Genomic DNA, 21,947 nt, shown 5'->3' with positions numbered 1-21,947 from the left:
CAAGCCTTTCATTCATTGCTGCTCCATGCAGCTGAGCTGTTTCTACCTGAGCCAGTGTTACAGACCTTTAATCAAACAAATGTACAAGGAAGCTCAACTACTTAACTGCCCTGCTTGTTCTGTGGGCCGAGATAGTCAAATCCAACAAAAAGAATTTTATTCCGCTCAGGACGAGTACATTTCCTTGCCGTTGTTCCCAACAAAGGGCAGCAGGTACAAATGGCCCCACTATCTGTGTCAGGGAGAAGTGGAGAGCAATTTGTTTCTATTAAACAGGATGGTTCTATTTTTTATTTTGTTGGCTTGGCCTCTCCGCAGCCTGTGCCAATCATGGTCTTTAATCTGAACTACCCTTGACCATTCCTGCTATGCCACAGAAGAATTCTCTCTTTTTTCCCTTTTTTTTTTCCCCCCTCCTTCTTCTCGCACAGGTAATTGTGAGAAAGCAAGTGAAAGCCCCGGGGTATTGGATTCAAAACACAATCCTGCCTTTCTCAGAACCGTACAAAGAATAAACTTGAATGCGACATTGAGTCCTCCCCGGCTGCACCTGCTGGAGATCTCCCATCCCCTCCAGTTCATGGTGGGGTCACGGCAGGCTCTGCTCTGCTCTGGTGGCAGCAGAGCTCCTCTGTTTTCAGTTCACAGTGAGATTAGATCGACAATGTTTGACCCGTCTAATTTAGTTTTTGTTTGGTGAAGCAAGGAGAGCCGGGCACTCGGTTAAATGCCGACCGAGCTGTTCCCCTGGAGAATGTGCTGGGCTCTGTCAGGGACCATTGGCCTGGTGGCATTTGGAAAGGCTGCAGATTAGGGTTGCTATAATTTAATGTGACCTCAGAGAATGAGACAAAACTTTTCTGTATGCTCATACACTTCCCTGGGTGCTCCCTTCTCAGGGCTCTGAGAGGAAAACGCAATATAACCTGTCCCGTGTCCCATCTGAATCCCTTTCCTTTCCTTTCCTTTCCTTTCCTTTCCTTTCCTTTCCTTTCCTTTCCTTTCCTTTCCTTTCCTTTCCTTTCCTTTCCTTTCCTTTCCTTTCCTTTCCTTTCCTTTCCTTCCCTTCCCTTCCCTTCCCTTCCCTTCCCTTCCCTTCCCTTCCCTTCCCTTCCCTTCCCTTCCCTTCCCTTCCCTTCCCTTCCCTTCCCTTCCCTTCCCTTCCCTTCCCTTCCCTTCCCTTCCCTTCCCTTCCCTTCCCTTCCCTTCCCTTCCCTTCCCTTCCCTTCCCTTCCCTTCCCTTCCCTTCCCTTCCCTTCCCTTCCCTTCCCTTCCCTTCCCTTCCCTTCCCTTCCCTTCCCTTCCCTTCCCTTCCCTTCCCTTCCCTTCCCTTCCCTTCCCTTCCCTTCCCTTCCCTTCCCTTCCCTTCCCTTCCCTTCCCTTCCCTTCCCTTCCCTTCCCTTCTTCACACAGAGTAGAAAAACCATTTTTTTATACTTCTGATATTGCTACCAGGAATTACCTGTGCTGATGTCCCTCTAATGAGGAACTTTTGGTCTCTTCCATTCCAGGATTCTCTGATTCCAATGAAATTCTTTTCTGAATGCAAATCTTGAAAATCCATTAGATACTCACTAATTTGCTGCACAAAATTTGTAGCTGCATCTACTGCTCTTTCTTGACCACATTGTCTGATTGTAAGATAAAAAACAGAGACTTCTGACAAAAAAACCAGTTTCTGTGGAGGGGGAATAAAAGCTGGAGCTGAGCGAGTTTCTTACCCCTAAAAATACTGCAAAAGAAGATGATCTAGCTTAAATTTTTTAGGTAAAAATTCAGGTTAGTTATAATTTTTTCTGAGTATTTTTATCTACCCCTAAGGCAAGAGATAAATGAAGTGTGATAGTACTTTGGAGAGCTTAGGAACTATTTGTAGTGAATAATTTATTCGACAAATTTTGCCCTTATTTCAGTTCATGAATTATCTGTGAACTGACTGGTACTTTTACGAATTTATTCATAATTCAGAATTATTCCAGAAATGCTTCTGTCCAAACACATTTTGCTGCAGAGTTTGCCTATGAGCAGATTATTGATTTAGCTATTTGTTATCTGCAATGTATTACTTCGGGGGGAAAGGGGGGGTGAGGGGGAATAGTCCTTTTCAAAGGCCCAGAAACTCATCCTTAAACTGAATTTCAAAGGTTTCAGGAGAGCTAATTATGCTATTTGCTGCCTTCCCGGGGTCTGAATTAATTTCTGTTTATTTTTGCCATAGCTCTTTATTTGTATGTTTGAAATTGACTTAAACAAACTGGCTTTACTATCTAATTTGTGACTTTAATCAAAACAAACACTAAATTTGTTAAAGAAAAACAAGTATTCTGTTCTATAGATAAGACAATCCACAGAGAAGGTGTAGTCCTCTGTCTGGCTATGATTTCCATATGATTTCCATATCTACAAAAGTCTGTTATAATCTCTTACTAACCTGTAGCAATGTCTTTGTATTTGGGTCTTGTTTTAAGGAGAAAAATGCATTAAAAGGAAAATAGAAAGAAATTTAGTGCAACTACCCTCCAATCACTTCAGCTTAGTTTTCTGTGGTTCCAATGCCCTGATTTAATTTGGTACAATTACAATAAAAGCTGCAATCTAAGGCGAGTAAATGAATTTTGTGTCAAGAGTGAAATACAATCTGTTAAAATTGGTTTGAAAATACAATTTTAGGTCTAGTACAGCAAGTCCTGACATTTCAGATTAATCTGTCCTATAACAAAATTAATGGCACTCAAAGTTGTTTAAGAATGGCTGTTAACTATACTTACCCTATTCATCACTGGCTCGATCAGTCTAATCCAAGAAGTCACCAGGCTATTAAGTACAGTACATCAGTTCACTTTAAGGACATTTGGATTGGGATTGTTTGAGGGATCAAAAGCCTGCTCACAGAAATAAAAGGTAAATAACCAGAGAAATAAATATCCCTGAAATTGCTGATGTGATGCGTGCAGGTCAGTTTGTCACTGCAGCAGATCTCCCTGCTGAAAAATACAGTAAAATTCAAAATTAGAGGCACATCTGGATGGATTTGTCTGGCTGATCCAAACTTTCAGGACTTCCCATGGGGCAGCAGATCTCAGGAGTGTGGCTCCTCCTGCTTCACACCTTGGAGATCCTGCCTCTCCCCGTGCCAAATTCATGTCACAGTGAGGCTCCCCCTGCTCCTGCCCCACTTCTGCCCCAGCTGGAGCCTGGAAGGAGACGAGCTCTGGTTTCATCCTGCACATCAGATGGGAGGGTCAGAGTGCTGCCCATTACTCTCTGCTTTGTCCCTCGTGTTAGCCTCAAGCTTACAGCAGTAATTGCAATTTGGGGTCCAAACTGGCCATAAAAAGCTTTGCAAGCAATTAAGGCAGTGCAGAAAGCAGATGGGTTTGGGCTGATTTGCAGAACTAGAGCTGAGAAGAGCCACAGCAGGTATTGTTCTCTCCATTCCACTCCTAATTTTTTCCCACTTAAAAGTAAGATTTAAAAATATATATTCTGGTTTTATGTAAAGTGAAAAAGCTGAACCATTATGATTTTGATATGACTTTATTATTGGGCTTTTTTAAAGAAAAAAGTAAACCAGCAGTTTTTCACTGAAGATGCAGGGCCTACTATCCTCAAATATTTTAGATCTGTGAGACCAAGATGAACTTTTCCCTCTGCTTCATTGAATTTGAACCCCATTCCCCAACAGAGAGAGCTGATCTGGATGGTTCAGTGCATGCCTGGATAATGCCATGCAGAAAAGAACAGCTCCAGTGTTTTGATCAGTGCAGACAGAGCAGATTCACTAGAAGATGTCTATGAAAAGTGGAAAGTGTTTCAAAGACTAGAAAATAAATTTTCTTTCCACAGGAAAAACTAGAGGCAGTTCCTCTGCTTTTTCCAGGAGGGCCTTGGGATAAAAAATGATTTTGTTCTTACTCCACCCATTTAGTAACCCTATTTGAGAAACCGACCTGAGCCTGTTAATTGTGTAGATTAATTGTGTAGATAAATTGAAACAGTTTTCTTCAGAAAGTGGAGTGTTCACTTTACCTGAAGGACACACCCAGTGCTACAATTCTAATTTTTAGTCTAAGAACTGGCTCATGAAATACATTCCATGTGGTGATGAAAATGCTGCTCATTTGTACCTCTTTTGATCAGAATTACTTGGGCTTGCATAAATTATGGATTATCTTTCCCTGTTGCTGGGAATGTGGAAAAAAACTTCCCCAGGATGGCTGGAACCAATGGATTTGACTGTCTCTGAACATGTATTTTGTGCTGAGCACTTGCCAGGCGCAGACACCATCTTCCCTCCCCTCCCTCTGGAGTGAGACCATTCCAGGATTTCCCGCTGCAAACTTTCACAGCTCACAAAGCTGAATTGATTCTCCTTTACTTTTGACACCAAAGGTGATCTCCGCTCCTCCAGGATAAAGTGCTACATTTGCTCACCTAATAGCCATACTTTTTGCCCAAATGTTGCCATTAAAAACTCAGGTCTGGCCATTAGGCTCTTCCTAGAGTAAGGCAGAAGAAAATTCAGGACTAAACCTGAGTGGTAATTACCTCACTGAATGTTCATCCACTCACACATTTTTCATCCACTTTGAAATTGCATTCCCCTATACATTTCCTGTATTCTAATGCCTCTCCTGCAGCTTTTAGCTGGAATCACCAGAGTAATCGGTGTCCTTCGTTACAGTCCAGGCTAAGACTAAATGCAGAGCTAACACCCTGCACTGAAGTGATGTGAATCACATCACCACAAAAAGCCTGACATCTGGGTTTTACAGGATACGCATGTGGGAATGAAAAATTGCTTTTGATGCCTCTCTTTCTCTGTTATTTTTATTAAAAAAAAAATAGAGGGAGAGAGAGAGAAAAAAAAACCCAAAAAACCAATAACAAAACAAAAAGAAAAAAAGATGAGGGTATGACCATCACCCAGAGATTTTCCTGGCAGAGGAAATGCCAGCCTGGTACCTACCTGGTTCTGACACGCACAGAAGCAAATGCAAGATTTCAAAGGGCAAGTGTGAATTTTGGTTCTATGGAAAATGTGGAGGAATTATAACACCTCTTTTCTAAGTGGACAGTGTAATTGCCTTTGGAAGAAGACAGAAATCCAGAGAGTATGAGCTGGAATGTTTTCCTTTTGTTTTAATAAGAAGTACAGAATGTAAATATGCATTTCTATTCAGGCACAGAAAGAAGAAATTCAGGCACAGAAGAAAGCCAGGATGTAAGAAAGGAGCAGTAGAGGCCCAAAGCTGCACCACTGAAGGGTTTGCTGGTGTGAATTTGTCTTTGCAAGCAATAATTGTCAGAATTGCCTCTTTTACTGAGGAATCTTTTCTTACTGTACTGATTTCTGTCCCCTGCAGAACAAGCAGGAGCTTGGGACTGATGTTTCTGCCATGTTCATGTTCCTTTATAAGCTTGAGTTCACTTCTGGACCTAAACACCTTTTATAAACACAAACCAGCCCATAACAAATGAGTATTTGTTTCCACTTCAGATAATCTATCCATCAACAGTTTTAGGACACAGCAGTGGAGATTTAAATGGTAGAAAATAAATAAATCCCATTTACTAGCGGCTGAATTTTTCATGGAATGTTGGTATTAAATATTAACTGTATGGAATGTTTCTGTTGCAGCTTCTAAAAGAGCTTGGAAATTGGTTTGCAAGAGAATTGTTCTTAGTTATACACACTCCTAAGACACAGAGGGTTCAGTATCTTTTACTACCATTTTAAAGTGAAGATGCATGGAGATAAATTTACCTGAAAGGCACCAAAGAAAAGGGCAAACAATAATATTTATTGGCACAGCAAAATTCTATTTTCTGTTAGGCCTGTGTCAAACTAAATAGACATTTATGGATTGGGGTTTTTTTAAAATTGTATTTATTATTTAAAAAGAAGCAAACATCATTAACAGTCATTTTCCCAGACACGACTTGAAGTGACTGCACACAGCAGGCAACACTCAGGATCAAGGTTAGGATCCAGCTTCCAGAGGAGCTTCTCAAACCTCTCTAACTGCTGATCTGCTGAAAATGTGCCACTGAGTTGTGCAAAAGGTGAGGACTGGTGTCGCATTAAGTAAAACATTCCAAATCCAAAGGAGATCCAGAGATCATAAAGCCCCTGATATCAACTTTTTGTGCCAGTCATCATCAGGGCATCTCTGGGCCACTCTCCATTCCTTTCAGAAATGTGAATAATTTGGTGACTGTTCTATGTTCTCCTGCAAGTTCCCACTGAGATTTTTCATTAGACAGTCCATGAACCTTGTGAGCTGTAAATTAAGCATGAGAACAGCTTGGCTGGCAGCGTGCAGTGATCTTGGGACAGCCAGGGCCAGGCCTGTGCCCTCAGATCAGACCAGATATAATTTCTCTGCTGTCATGACACTTCTGCTGTTGTTTTCCTCCACTGTAAATCTCACCTGCCTGCTTGCTCATCCTGCTACAGTCCTCAGCCACTGCCAGATTTGCATTTTTATCTTTCAACAGAAGAGACAAATAGAGATGACCTAAGTTTTGTTAACTCCCTTTGCTTTAATGGTTCCACAACAATTCCCATTAGGCAAGTGCATTCTCCAAAGAAAGAAAAGAGTTAGAAAGGTGTGGCTGCATCAGTGCATCACAGCTGGATGTGACTTTTTATTTTCAAGTGGATGATATTGGTGGCTGTGACCCCAGGGCTGGGGGCAGGACAGGCAAGTGCCTTGATGACATCCACAGGAGCCTTGGGATGCTGAGGAGCTCTGCCAGCAAATATCACATCAGGAAGAAGCCTTTGGACTTAATTCATGATCTATTACTCTGGATTCCTGCCAGTCTCATGCACCCATGTCAGCCTGCCAGTGCCAGGGAACAGCAATTCACCCCTCAGCACAAGGCAGGCCTTGCTGAGTGTTGTGCCACAACATGAAATTCCATCTTGCTCTATCCTCAATGTAAAATTTATGGGTTTAGCTGTTTGTGGTAAATGTTGAGATTTGGGGGTCTCTCTGGACAGGAGCCAGGCTGGATTCTTTAACTGGTAAGAGTGGACAAGCATAAAATATTTTGTCTGGCTGTAACTTGGATACAGCTGGAGTCCTGGATTTCCTGCTGCATCTCAGGTGAGGAGATAATGGAAAGAAAGCTAAACCCCATTCCACTAAAATCTTAAAGGGTTTCAATGAAGCCTTTAAAATGGGATATACTCATTTAAACAGCTGTGAGGATGGTCAAGAAAGCTGACCCCAATATCAGAAGAAATGGGAGCTCAATGGAAATCCATCTTCAGGAAAGCTCAGAGATGTAGTGAACGTTGAAAACATTGGAAATGCAGCTTTGTGATCACCTTGGTGACAGGGACCTTCTCACAATAATTCAAATGTGATATCAGTTTGAAAACACAAAATGACATAAATACACAACAGAAAGTCCCAAAATTAACAAGAGGAATCACTGTTACAGTGCCTGAGCCCAGATTTTGGAATGCAGTATTGATGTAAGCCACACAGGAATGGCACTGGGCTACTGCTAACAAATAAGAACAATACAATTTAAGCCAAGCTTAAAACAGCCTCATTTGAGCAATGCTCTTATTCCAGTGTCAGGTTTCACTGGCAATGACTTTGGTGTGTCATTTTTCTTACTCCACAGAGATGTTCTGTTCCTTGAGGAGAAACAAAGGCCTTTGCTTTGCCAAGTTATCCACGTCAAAAATATCGAAACTTCATAAAACATCTGGTTCTCTCTGTTTCGCAGGATTCTTATTTGGTCACTGACTGAATTCTTATGGTCCAATTAATTAAATTAATGGTTATCTCATAAATTTAAAAAATATATACCCCATGTCCTTAAACCTCTGAATCCCAGCTGGGAACCTGAAAGGCGTGAAATACAAAGTAATCATCTCACATCAACAGAAACTGATCTTAAAGCTGTAATTACATGATAAATGTCTTTATGACACATGGCCACTATTTGGTCATGCCCTAGAGACAAATGCTAAGAGCCAAGAGGATGGGGAGCGGGGGAGGAAAGGTACCTGGTAGCCAATCCCTTCCTCCTGTTTGCAATTTCATTGGCTTTCTTTCAATGACCTGAGACTTCCAAGAGCATGATAGATATTTCCTAAATATTTTACATTCAGGTAATTACAGTAGTATATGGATTTGCTAGTCAGCTTAGAGGAGACCAATTAATTGCTGCAAATCATGGTGTAAGAGATGAGCTTGCAGCAGGAGAAGGGTCACATCTTAATAAAATAGGCAGAGCTGAGTGCATTTGACTAAAGTCTGTCTCATGCAAGTTTACCACAGAGTGGACACCTCTACAGTATTTGTTTAGGTAAAATCTTTGTATATTTGACTGTTTATCTGAGTTAGAACCATTAACTTAGGACTTAAATTTCTGCAGTTTGCTGCTGGCCAAGCACCAGAGCAGAACAATTTTACATCTTATTTTATTTCAGTACAACATCCTTTATTTCATTATCTTTTCTCAGTATTTCAATAATATGACTCAACTTTGAGTTTAATTTTTTGTCTGGTCTGGTCAGCTCTGGAGATTTTCTCTCCCAAGGAACTAAATGGACACACCCCTATAAAAACACCATCCAAGGCAGTTTGGGGACCATATTCTCTGTCCTGAATGGTGCAAAACTCCCCACAAAAGCCAGTTTTGTACTTCTCAAAAAGCACGAAAACACTCATTCAAAAATACTCAAATTACTGGTGTTTCACCTACTGAAGAAGTAACATCTCTAGTTTTAAGAACTGATGTGCAGCTGAAATTCCCAAGGCCTGCAAATTCCTTTCATCCCAAAAGTGGGATGGAAATCTCTTTCAAAGCATGTTTATATATCTCCCAAGCCCACAGAAAACATGTATTTATTTTTCCTTTTCAGGTTGTAAGCATAAAGTCACATTTTGGAACATACCTGAGTTACAGAGGGGCTAAAGTGAATAGTGCAGAATTAAAATGCTCCTGTTAGAGCATCAGCATTGCACTCACATGCCTCTCTACTTCTATTAATTTCTGCATCATAGGCAGATGCTAATTTTGATTGGAAAACAAGGTAACATGGAGACTTTTCCCTTCTTTATCATCCCAGTAAATCTTGCTGAACTGCATCACAAAGCAATTCTGAGTTAACTGTACCAAATCAGAGCAATGCCATATTTCTGTAGCTTCATCTAACTCATTTTCAAATATGCCTTGAAAATTGTTTTTGAAGCAGTTGTTTCTCTGAGGCCATTAGATCTTACTTAGTGCCAGCAATCGATGGTGCTTCTCAAGGTTAATGACAAAGATAACTTCTGGCTTTTGACGTTCACATGGTTTCTCCTATTGACTCCAGAGGGAGTCTATCTCAGGACTGAAGCTGGCATTCAGAAAGGAATAACAAAGAATCAGGTTAATCATTAATCAGCATAGAAATGTAATTATTTTGATGTGAAATGCTGTTCCATATAAAACTTCATCAAGAGATCCCTCCTCCTACATTACTTGAATTCTAGCTCTTTTTAAACTTGTGTCACTCAAAAGTAAATCTGCTACTTGTATAAAAGAAATAAATGCTTGTGCAGCTTTTAAAACAATTTTAAAACAGGTTTGGAAAAGAATTGGCTTTTGCTACATGCAAAACAGAGCAGGCAATAAAAAAGGAGGGATCACATTTTACAGTTTTACAGTGGGACAAATACAGATATAAAACAGCATGCAAAGTATCTTGGATACTTTGGCTTTCAACCATCCCTTGGGTATTTGCATTCTGTCACAGAAGGAAAGCAAGGACACAACAATTGGGACAGGCTCTGGCTTCCCTGTTCAGGTGGGAGCCCACCTTTTCTCTGGTGGGAACATCCCTGGGGCAAAATAGACTTGGGGAGTTATTGCCCAAAGTGTCCTTAAGCTCCTAAGAGCTTAAAGCATGACTTAAAAATTAAAGAAAGAAGTTTCGGGTGGTATTTCAGGAAGGAATTCCTCCTTGTGAGGGCGGGCAGGCCCTGGCACAGGGTGCCCAGAGCAGCTGTGGCTGCCCCTGGATCCCTGGCAGTGCCCAAGGCCAGGTTGGACATTGGGGCTTGGAGCACCTGGGATAGTGGAAGGTGTCCCTGCCATGGCAGGGAGTGGCAATAGGTGAGCTTTTTGGTCCCTTCCAGCCCAAAACCATTCTGTAATTCCATGTTGACAGAAAGTCTAACAGACTTCAGCAAATAAAAACTCACTCAATGTAAAATGCATCCACACCATTGGGTTTTTTTTTTTTTAGTTTCTGAAAGGAATTTCATTACATTAAGGACGACAACAAAAGGGTTTTTACAGAGCCAAAGATCAGGGAGAGCACTAGAGATAATGCAAAACAGCTCCAGGTAGTGAGGCAACACTGCCTGAATGCATTAAATGTCTCTTCACATAAGCTCTTGCTTAATTTTTAGCCTGTGAGGAGTTTTGCATGCTCAAGGTTAAAATAAGTGACAAATAGCTTTGTGCAATAGCAGCTGGAATTCAGGAAAGAAACCAAGTGTGACAATAGGATCTATAATACAGTTATAAAAATACATAGGTGCAATAAAATGCAAATTTGAGGTATACAACAAACGGAGCACCCGAACCGTTCATCTCAGCTCTGTGTTCTTTGTGAGGAGATGAGGATGTGGAGTGGAATCAGCTTTTATATAACCTCAATCTCAAAGAGCCTTCCTAATATTAAATGCATAAATTAGGGTGGTTTTTTTTTCACTAACCGTCTCTGAGAAAGCTGCAGTTTTAATGCAAATGAGTCCCAAAGAGACAAAGAGAAAATAAATATTTGTTTTTCATGCAGTGATCCTGTTAGGTGTTATCTGCTGTGACCCTCCCCTAGCCTCACCATCAGATATCCATGCAAACAGGGCCATTAGAAATGAGCAGCTTTTCTTTGAAATTAAATATAGATTTGCCTGAAAATTTCCTTATCTCTTTACATTTACATTTCTAACAATACCCATGTATTATTGCTGGGCTCACCAGTAAAATTCAAAGAGGTCATTAATGAAAGCTTGTTCTCATATAAAGGACTTTAGGGAATTGTTTTGTGAAGAAAATTCTGCCTGTTTTGTACACACTGTAATTGCTTCCTTTGGCCATCTGCAAAGCAGGGGGAAACCTGGAGTTCACAAAGGCATTTTTTTATTTACAAACTACTGGAAGCACTAAAGGAGAGTGTTCTCATCTTGTCTATATTGTCTGTGCCTTCCTCAGAGGTGAAGATGAAATATGAGCTTATCTACATTTCACTGGCATTACCTTAAGTACTGAAGCTCCTTCTCTGTCCTGTTCCTGCTGATGTTTTTTGTGACCACAGATTTCTGTACCTGCTCTTCTGCACATCCCCTTTGCCCTGTCCCTGCTGAACAGCTGGGAAGTTACAAACTCCCCTTCTGACTTCCTGCCAACCCTCTCAGGTGCAGAACATTTGGAGTGTATGGAGGATGGGGAATGTGTCCTAGAAGCAAAGAGGAAATTGAATGCTACCTCCAAGTACCATGCAAACATTTATTTGTTTTTCAACGTTTATGGATGTTTAATTACCAATGTGCTCGAGATCAGGTATGAAGTCCCATTAATAGAGCTTTTGTCTGGGAGTGTGTGCATCAATGTGAGTTAAAGGTGTTCTTGTGACTGTGAATACTAATGAACTGTAAGTAGGTGGTGAAAACCTTTCAAGGGGTGTTGCAAGCAGCCCAAAAGTCTGAAATGCAGAACTTGGGTTAAAAGAAACAAATATTCTAAAAATAGAGGCAGCAAAGTGGTTGAGTATCAGCTAGTAATTTTCTGTGGGGTACTCATAGTTCATAGGAAAGTTTTTAATCACCTGTGAACAAGATTTCAGCGAGCTGGAACTTTAGACACACAATGATTGAAAGAATGAGCTAATGGAGGGACTAGAAAGACCTGACAAACACATACAGAAACTGTTTAAGATCCAATTTTAAGCTGACTTGTAAACGAATTAACTGATACCCTTTCAAGTTCCCATCTATTCCCTTTAGACTCGAGGAGAATATAGAATATAGCTTCCCAGACAGCCCCTGGTGTCCTTTCACAGGTGGAGTGGCTGAATCCCAGCCCTCTTTCCTCACTCCGAGTGAGAAAGCACTGGAGATTCCCCCTGTGCTCACAGGGCCATGGTGTGCCCAGCCAAAGGCTCTGGAGATTCCCCCTGTGCTCACAGGGCTGCGGTGTGCTCAGCCAAAGGCTCTGGAGATTCCCCCTGTGCTCACGGGGCCATGGTGGGCTCAGCCAAAGGCTCTGGAGATCCCCCCTGTGCTCACGGGGCCGTAGTGTGCCCAGCCAAAGGCTCTGGAGATTCCCCCTGTGCTCACAGGGCCATGGTGGGCTCAGCCAAAGGCTCTGGAGATTCCCCCTGTGCTCACAGGGCCATGGTGTGCCCAGCCAAAGGCTCTGGAGATTCCCCCTGTGCTCACGGGGCCATGGTGTGCTCAGCCAAAGGCTCTGGAGATTCCCCCTGTGCTCACGGGGCCCTGGTGTGCCCAGCCAAAGGCTCTGGAGATTCCCCTGGTGCTCACGGGGCCGTGGTGGGCTCAGCTAAAGGTTCCTCTACTTCACCATCCTCACAGCACTTTCCCACTGCCAGCCTGAGAGCATTAAAGGAACGATTGCCATTTCTTTTAGTGGGTTTTTGGAGGGCCCACAGAAGCGACAGAACGTTTTCAAAGCGGTGCCAACTCTGAGATGTGTCCTTTCCCGAAAGGGCCGCGCGCTATTCCAGTATCTGACCTTTTCTGCGAGCAGAAATTTGGCTGCTGCAGCAAAGGCAGGAGCATCTCTTGTCGAGCACTAGACAGGCTGCCTTGTGCCTGTCACCTTGCGGGCTCGCACGAGGAAAGCGTCCCTTGGGTTTTATATCCACCTCCTGAGATGTTAAGGATAGAGAGCCGGCTCCTGCCCCGATAGGAGCGGGGAAAGAAACTCCTTGACTGGGTTGGGAACGCATTCAAGTAATGAATCAGGTGGTTTTGGTGGAAATTTGCAATTCAAAGGCTGCCATTAGAAAAGTAGCATTTGAAACTGTGTTGCTGTGTTATGCCTCATGTAGATCAGTATCAAATTAAATTTCCCTATTGTACCTCTTATGTTGTTAATACAAAGCAGGGAGTGTTGTTTGCCTCATCTCCATCCTTCTAACTGCAACATCCTTTTCAGTTTAAACTATACAGAAGTGAATCATTATTGAGGCCTTCTGTTTACCATCTTTAGAAGATTTAATTTATCCCAATAAACATTGTGAAGCAGACCTTTTGCATTTGCAATGACATATAATTTACTTGGAACAAATGCTTTGGGTTCGGTATAAAGACCATTCATCAGGCAAATCTGAATCAGAGGCAGCTTAGAAAAAGAATCCTTTGTCTAATTGTTTTCCATCACAAACAACATGTGGGAAGGAGATTTAGGCAATATTTTCAAACATTATAAGCTACATAATTATTGTCCTCGGCAAACCTGGTGATAGTTTTTGCAATCACAATTGCACTTTATCTGTCTAATCACCTATTCACTGTGACCAATTACAGACTTGGCATTGATGAGGAGGCGTTTAATAATATTAAATACAAAACCCGAGATTTGAATAATGTTGAGTTTATGACACAAACCAACAAAAGCCAGGAAATTCAAAGGCGAGGTTTACGCTCCATCCTTAATTCATGGCACTCTGCCGAGGCATGAGAGCACACATGAGCACTGCAGAGCCCTCCACTACACAAAGATCATTGCAGTGCTGAGTTACAAAGGAATAATAAAGTCTTGAGATTAATTTTTAATGTTTAAGTCTTTTTGCAGATTTACCATGTAGCTGCAATGATCTTCTTGTTATGTGTTATGCTTGCAGAGGTTTTTTTTGGTGTGTTTTTTTTAACTCTGTGAAGTTTTTGTGGGAAAGGGGATAAAGCCTGGTGTTTTCCACATCCATTTGATACCACTGTCCTGGCACAAAAGAAATGGTCAATAAAATTGGGGGTTCCCTTTTATTTTTCCCCCAATTGCTTCTACTGATGAAAGTTTCTGTCTGCAAAAGTGCAGTGCTCTGTCAGAGAAAGGAATGAAGCTGATACACAGGAAGTCCTCATGGCCATAAATTAGGGGAGTTTTGAGGCTGCTCTGTATTTAACCAAGCTGGAGTTAATTTCTGGGTATCTTGAGCAAATTAATTGAAGGAGAGGGTACAGTAGCATCTCCTCTATGTCCTCCTGCCACAGATTCAATCCAGTTTGCCTGCACCTGGAAATAGGTCATACTATTTCCCTAGGTCTTCACTGAGCATACCATGTCAAAAAAAATGTAGAAAAAATATTTTTATCTCTGTTACTCTCAAGAAAGGTGCATCTTATTCACAGGTCATAGAGACTGCCTTATTCTAAGTTTTCAGTTTCATCGTAGGAAATACAATGGATCTCAGAGAGCTATTCTGTGAATTCAAGGAAATAACCTATTGTGATCCTGTTAAGACCCTTTTACTAATTTTATACCATTTGTTTGTTTTGCTGGCAACTAAAATGGCACCTTGAAACGCAGCAAGACCTGCACATCACCATGGTTTTAAAGTCAGATCCTGCCTTGATAAAATGGCTCCAAAGCAGCTGTTCTGGTCTTTCATGTAAATCCTTCTTAGTTTGTGGATTATTGACCCACTGGACTCTAATGGGAGTTCTTTGGAGATGTTCAATCTATTGTATCCATCCAGCTGCATCTCATGTGCCTCTTATTTGCCCTCTGCAGCTTTAGGGCTATTACGTGAGTCCAGTGGCTGACAATAAATGCAAATAATTCTTATAAATTATCAGATGCATAAATAGCAGAGTTAACCCCTTGTCTGCTTTCAGACCTGCATTTTTGTGGCTTTTTTCTCTCTAGCCATGATCATGATTGCTTTTGACAGACACTTTGGTAGAAAGTTATTGATTTTTGTGAGCCTCCAGCTCCCATGAAATGAGAGGCAGTTCCTGGAAGGAGGGAGATGAACGAAGCCGCAAAGAACCCAGTCCTTTTGGACAAACCTCCTGCAGCAAAGGGGAATTATTTTGTGTTCCTTGGCATTACAAAAGGGGATCAGTTATTTCAGAAACAGAGGTGAATGGGACAGCAGAGAGGCAGAGGGAAGAAATTCTGGTGATAAAGTTTCTGGCCCACACCAAAGGAATTGAGGGCTTCTGATCTCCCAGAGAAGCAGCCAGCCACCCATCCCTTGTCCTGTCCCCTGGGTGTCCCCAGCTCCAGGGCTCAGAGGAGTTATGAGCCACCTATTCCTGTTTTTGTCCTAAAGCACAGGAAAAAGGGGGGGAATCACTAAAAAACAAAAGTGATGTTTAGGCCATGAAATTATTGAAAGCTGCATAAAGCAAAAAACTTCCCAAGTAGCTTCTCAACAATCAAGGGGAGAGAGGATGGAGGCACCTCTGGGTTCATGGTGGGAAGTGATCGTTTTTATACCCAGAAAGGAAATTAAATTACATTTTTAAATATAATTGCTGGGACTTGCTCTAGCTAAAATATTTTTTTTTTCTTAAGGCTTATTTATAGAGCATCCTCTCTGGCAGATGCAGCCTGAATTCTAGATGTCAACGGAGCTGGAATGTCACAAATATGCATATATTGGAATGGTTCGTATTTATGCCAATACATGTTAAAGAAGCCTTTATTTTCTTCTTAATGTTACTCTCATTTTAAAGACACACCAAAAAAACCCCAGAGAAATCACAGATGACTTCTCATTCATGAGGCATGATTTACCATGGCTGTAATTCTTGACCTACAATTTCTGCAGGACATTTTAGAGCTATCAAACAACAGAAAAAAAAAAAGCAGTCCTGCACTTCTGGGGAATCAGTAGCAAAAGGGGTTTCCTCTAGAAATAAAGATCAAAACACAAATCACCTCTCTGCATAAGAAATACAATTAAATTAACGATTATAATCTATCTTTAAAAAATACATTCAAACATTTAATTTGCATAGAAACAGGCAGTGCTATTCATTTTGAGACAAGAAAATCAAAAGTCATAGCTAGCAGCCACTCTTCTAAACCAGATTTTGAGCACAACCCCCCCAGGGCTGTTTCTACCAATTTTCCAATAAATCATGTAATGACTTTTAGAAAAGACAGATATTTAATTCTTGAATTAGAACTATAGGACCATAACCAAAGACTGACAGCTCTCTTATTCTGCCACACTCCCATACAAACCCTTTCAGCCAACTGGCTGTGAAATAATGCAATAATTAGGCAATTAGATATTTGGGAGAATGTAGAATGAAGCACTGAGCGCTGACCTATATTACATAGATCAAAGTACACTGGAGGAATTGCCAAATATATCTTGTTTACAAGCCCTTTTTAGGGTTTTTTTTTTTCATCATTTCAAAATTAAGACTTAAGGGCCATGCCTCCACAGCTACACATATATTTGCAGTTGATGTTAGATACAAAGGAGAAAAATCACATTTTTTTGCCCATAGAAAGCAGCAGTTGTTTAATTGCCAGTTCTTTACTTGCACATATTGATTTAAACCTATAACATATATTGTGTAGCAATGTGATAAACATTATAAACCAAATATTCCCAAATAACTTTTCCATTACTGGTAATCGTGCTACTTGGAAGAGTAAGGGGAAAATTAAAATTAATTATAGATAAAATCAGCAAGTTATGGAGATCATGTCTGGCGGAGGGGAGTTTCCAGTCAGTAGAGGAGAGTATCTCTGGATACTCAGTTTTAGAAAGGAGTTTTGGGGGGTTTTAAGTCTTAATGGTGAAAATGTAAGTATTACTTGAGGCTGCTGAGGTGGGTTTGGCCCTCCAAGGGAAAAGTGTCCCTGCTCATGGCAGGTTGGAAGGAAATGATCATTAAGGCCTCTTCCAACCCAAGCCATTCTAGGAAAGCCTACTCATAAATCTGAATAAAATAGTCTGAAATAAGGCTGCAAGAACATTCAGGCAGAAGGAACAGTTTAACAGGAAAATTAACTAAAATTCATGTATTTCAGCCATGGGAGAGCTGAGGACTCACTCTGTTGACCAAAACCTCAACCATACCCAGGGAAATTATTTAAGGGGAATTCAGATGTGTGATGGTTCTGGAGCATCTGCTGGTGTCCATGGCTCACACCATGGATGGCTCGCGTTTGTGTGGCCATATCTGTGTTTTGGAGCATGTGGAGAATGAGTTTGGGAACAACATTTCCATGGTTTCTATATCAGCATTGGGACAGCTCTTGTAGGAAACCACAGGCACTGGATCTGAGTGAATTGGGGAAATCTCCAGGGAGTGTTGATGTGAGTTGTCAAAGGAGGAAAGAAAAACACTGCAAAACTTGTTTTCTTTACTTCTACAGTGGTTGGCATTTATGTATTTAACTTTGGCCCTGAGTGGAAGGAGAGGAGTCAGTACATTTTTCAGTTAGCTGGTGAGGAGTCCCAGATTGTCCCCATTGGTGGCATTATTCTTCTCCTCAGGGACAGAGAGCTAATTAGAAGGTGTCAGACAGAGCCTGCTCTTTAGTGACAGTTCCCTCAAATGACTGAAACTGTGAAGAAAGTCCTCAGTCTGTAAAAGTTACGGCATAAAATTTTTATGTCTTGCACAGCTGGAATCTGCGAACGTGGAAGTTCCCTCTAAGCAAGACATATAGTGAGATACAAAGTCTCTTTAATGCATAATTTGTGAGTGAAGCCAATTTTCTACTTTAAGTTGCATATTGTCTCTTTGGGGTTTTAAAAGAATATTCTGGCTCTAAAAGGAAGGAATGTGATTATCTGTGTGTAACCCTGTGGAAGACAAGGAGGAAGGCTGGAAGGAGCAGATGCACTTCAAATAGAACTATTTAAAATATAAACCTGGCATCAGGAATCACTCACAGCCCTTTCCATCCCCTTCCTCCACCCCTAAATAAAAATACAGTAACATTTGCACTTAAGGAACATCCTCTTACTTGAAGGTGATGCTGCTGGAGCCTTCATGGTGCTACAGCAGACTGGTAAATTCATCCCCTTTTGCAGAGGTGAATTTATAGCCTTGCATCAGTTAGAGATAACTGGGATGTAAGTAACAATATCCTTTGTTTAAATTTGTATCATATGCTGCTTTTTTATAATATTCAACAAACAGCTGAAAGTACCCAGTGGCATTCATGTGGCCAATTACACTTTGAGAATTTCATTTTAGAAATGTAACATTCTACCATTCCTCCTTCAAGACTTTTAAAATTACCATACTCAATGTTTAAACAGATAAGAATATACATATATTTGTGTCTACATATTTTTAGAGGTTAGGATTTGTATGAAAATATTACAAACATATTTTATGTATTACATAAATCTCAACTTAAAGCAGACCTATCTGTAGTCTTCCCCCTGATCCCAGGATTCTAAAGTCAAGAGGAGCTTGATGGGGTTTGAATTATGGTTTAAAACTTTCTTCAGAAGAGGAGAAATATGAGGTGTGAACAGCTCCGTAGGAAAACCAAAATATTTATAAAATATTTTGATACTTTGCTTGTTTTATGCTCATCTGGGCTGCATCACTCTTCCCTGGGCATTTGGCTCATCTGGATGTCAGAGGACTTGAAAGTCTCCCATCTTTTTGTATCATGGATGTGAGTTTTTAAAAGTATAATCCTCCAGCTAAGCCGTTTGAAGATAATGCATAGATCAGTTTGAACAGTTTTTCTCATAAATTCACATTACAGCACAAAATGACTGAAAACCAGCTGCAAATATACTCACTTATAAAAGTCTTTCCCTTGTTGACCTTCTAGGAATAAAGCCAAGTCCCCACAACATGGTGCTGTCACCAAATGTGCTGGTTAAGAGTAAATTGCAGTTGTAGATGAAATATGCACAGAGTCTTCTTGTTTTGATATCTGGTCAAGGAACTTTTTTAACTAACTGAATAGTAGAGAAATATTCATTATCCCTTTTTTGTTTGTTTCTGGGAGCAGATAGAATGGAAATCTCCAGGTATGCTCTAAGGGGAGAAGTTTCCATGGAGTTTTAGCTTACAGGAAAGGATTTGGGATTTATGTCCAAATGTGAATATAGTGCAAAGTTAAGGAGGTGCATTAAAAAGTTAACCCATTATACCTCTGTACCCTGTTTAGGCAGAGGTTTAGCTACCAAAAATACTTTCATTTTTAATTAGCATTAGGATCACCATAAAATTAAATAAATCGAGTGAATAAGCCAGGAGAACGTATGCCCAGTTTAGGCTAAACCTGCCATAAAACCCCTTTTCCAGAATAGTACAAACAGCAAAATTATTGATTAACTTGTATTGCTCCACAAGAAGAACAAATTATTGCTGATTAAAGCCATGCAGGTGATAAAGGAACTTAACCAACAAAAGCTGGCAGCTTTAGGTTAGGAAACAGCTGTGTCCCTAATTATGCAGTCTGATTTATACTCTATTAAATCAGTATATAAGTAACCCATTTCTCTGAAAGCATTTAAACCTCTTATATTCCACCAAACACGGCAATTTTATTTGAAATAAATGTATCCAGCTCTTTTGGGAACATATGGTATATTTCTCTCTTATTAATAATTCAGTTCAAATGAGCAAAAATTAGTTGGTGCAGTTACAGCTGATTTTGTCCTGAAAAGATCTGCATTAATTTTAGACGTTTTGTAAATTGGGCTATTAAATAAAAGCATTATATGTGAATTACCCTTTAAATTTTAAGCAAGTTGGTAGTTTAATGGTATTTTCTAGTCAGATTCATTTTCGATCTCTAAAAAATTATGGTCATTACAGTAAGACAAATTTTTGAAACCTGCTACTTCCATCCAATTACATATAGTGCTAATAAGTAAACTGGAAAACTTTTATGCCTCATTCTCTCCATTTTATCTTTTCTGTCAGGTGGCAATTTCTGTCTTTGCTTTCTCTTGTGTAAATAAGGAGCTGACCTCCAGCTCCCTCACAGACAAGGTCCACCTCCAAATAATTCAGAGTTCTGCCTCTCATCACTGTAAGTTCTGCCAGTTGCTGTTCCCACACATCATTCCTGGTCCATGGGGTGAGTTTCTGGGCTGGCAGGGAGATGCATTAGAGAATTAGGAGGAAAGCAAGTTCATATTTTGCACAAGGGAAATTTCAGCGTGCTGCTGGGTGAGTCTGAGATGATCACCAGCTCCCCGTGATGGATTCTCCTCTCCATGCCAGTGCATAACTTCTATCAGCAGGAATGGGAGTTATGTTCATGAGTCAGGAGTTATGTTTGTGGGCCAGGAGTTATGTCCACGAAATCAGGAGTTATGTTCATGGATCAGGAGGATGTGCCCCCCGTAGCTCCAGTTCTGCTTCCACTGCCATGGCCGTACTGGTTTCAAGATGTGCAGGAAGAGTGGGATACAATGTGATGCAGTGATATTCCCAGCTAAGCAGTTATTCACTTACTGAGCAGAAAGTCTTTTCAACTTTTCAAAGGACACCAGAACCACTAACACATGTAGAGGGTACAAATTAACCAGCAGTGTGAAACCTGAGTTGATTTCTTGGCAGCTTTTCTTGGTGGAGCCTTTTGATCCCCTCAGAAGGTCTGTGGTGTCTGACATGCTTCAAATGAGTTCATTGCTGAACCTTATATTCCTGTTTTGCATGTGAGTCTAGGACAAGGAAGCTTAACTCTTTGATTTTATTAACAAATTTGGGCCCTGGAGCCCATGGCATCTTCCAGCACACTGTGGAGTATCAAAGAGCAGCGTTTTCTTTCCTGCTGCCCTGTGTTTATTTGTGTAGTTTGGGTTAGTTTAGCTGCTAATTGCCCCCCAATTAGCAGCTGCATATACATATTAAAGAGAACAGCCGCTCTAGATCTCCACATGTAGGATAACTCAGAATATAATAGCATCAGTCATTCTAATTTTAATAACTGCTTTGCTCACATATCTTCATCCACGTCTGCACCTTTTTTGTTATATTATCTACCATTTTAGAAAGCTATCTAGCTTACTTACAGAGTTAAATTCAAATAGTCTAAAGGTTAATGTGAAACACTGGCAAGCCATTATGAGCACAGCAGTATATTTTAAAGGCATTCAGCTGTTGGAATTACTGAGAGCCAATGCTCAGTGTAAGTCCCCACCACTGCAGCCAAAAAATTTACCAAAAAATCCCTTCTTCTGTTTGACCAGGATGTTCTCTGTCTCACTGGCATTGGGACTGTGAGATACAAGGGTGACCAGTCTCAAACAGAAATCTCTGGGATTCTTTGCTTCACATAAACCCAGCTTAAATCAGACATCACATCTTGTTTGACCTCCAAGGTTATGCTGGTGGTGGCACCTCAAAGCTCTAATTTAGGTACAGAGCTCAGAGTTATGAGTTCAGGCACTCACAGGTGATTTTGGCTGGGCTCCCCCGGGTCCTGCAGCCCTCTGACACCCCAGTCCACGTGTCCTTCCAGCACCAGAGGACAATCCTGGAAGGGGCTGCTCAAGAACAAGTGTCATTTTCAGTGGGTGAAGTGGCAGTGAAGGAGGTAAAGAAGGAAAATTATCCAATCTATGGATCTCTGTCTATCACATCCATGTCCTGGTGATCCCCTGTCACAGGGAATGGCCCCACCTTGGTCCCATCCAGCAGGTCTGCCCCATAAAACCTCTATTATCAATAAGAGAGGGCCAGGGAAGAGGCTGAGTCTGATCTCCTGTGTGGTTTCTGCTGTTTTATCTAAACTGAGAGAGCCCTGCTTTTACAGCATTCTGAATATGATGATAAAAAATGGTCTTTGTTGGATGTTTCCATCCATTAAGCAGCTGATTGGAAAAAAAAAAAAAAGTTTCAGAAGTTTTTTGAGTACAGTGAAGAAAATACTTGTCATGGGCAAGAACTACAGCTCTGCCTCTGCTGCCAAGTTCATAGATCAAGGGGAATAATTCCAAGCTCCAATTT

The sequence above is a fragment of the Zosterops lateralis genome (assembly GCF_965231275.1).
Source record: "Zosterops lateralis genome assembly, chromosome: 8".
Taxonomy (NCBI): domain Eukaryota; kingdom Metazoa; phylum Chordata; class Aves; order Passeriformes; family Zosteropidae; genus Zosterops; species Zosterops lateralis.
Note: the sequence above shows the minus strand (reverse complement) of the source record.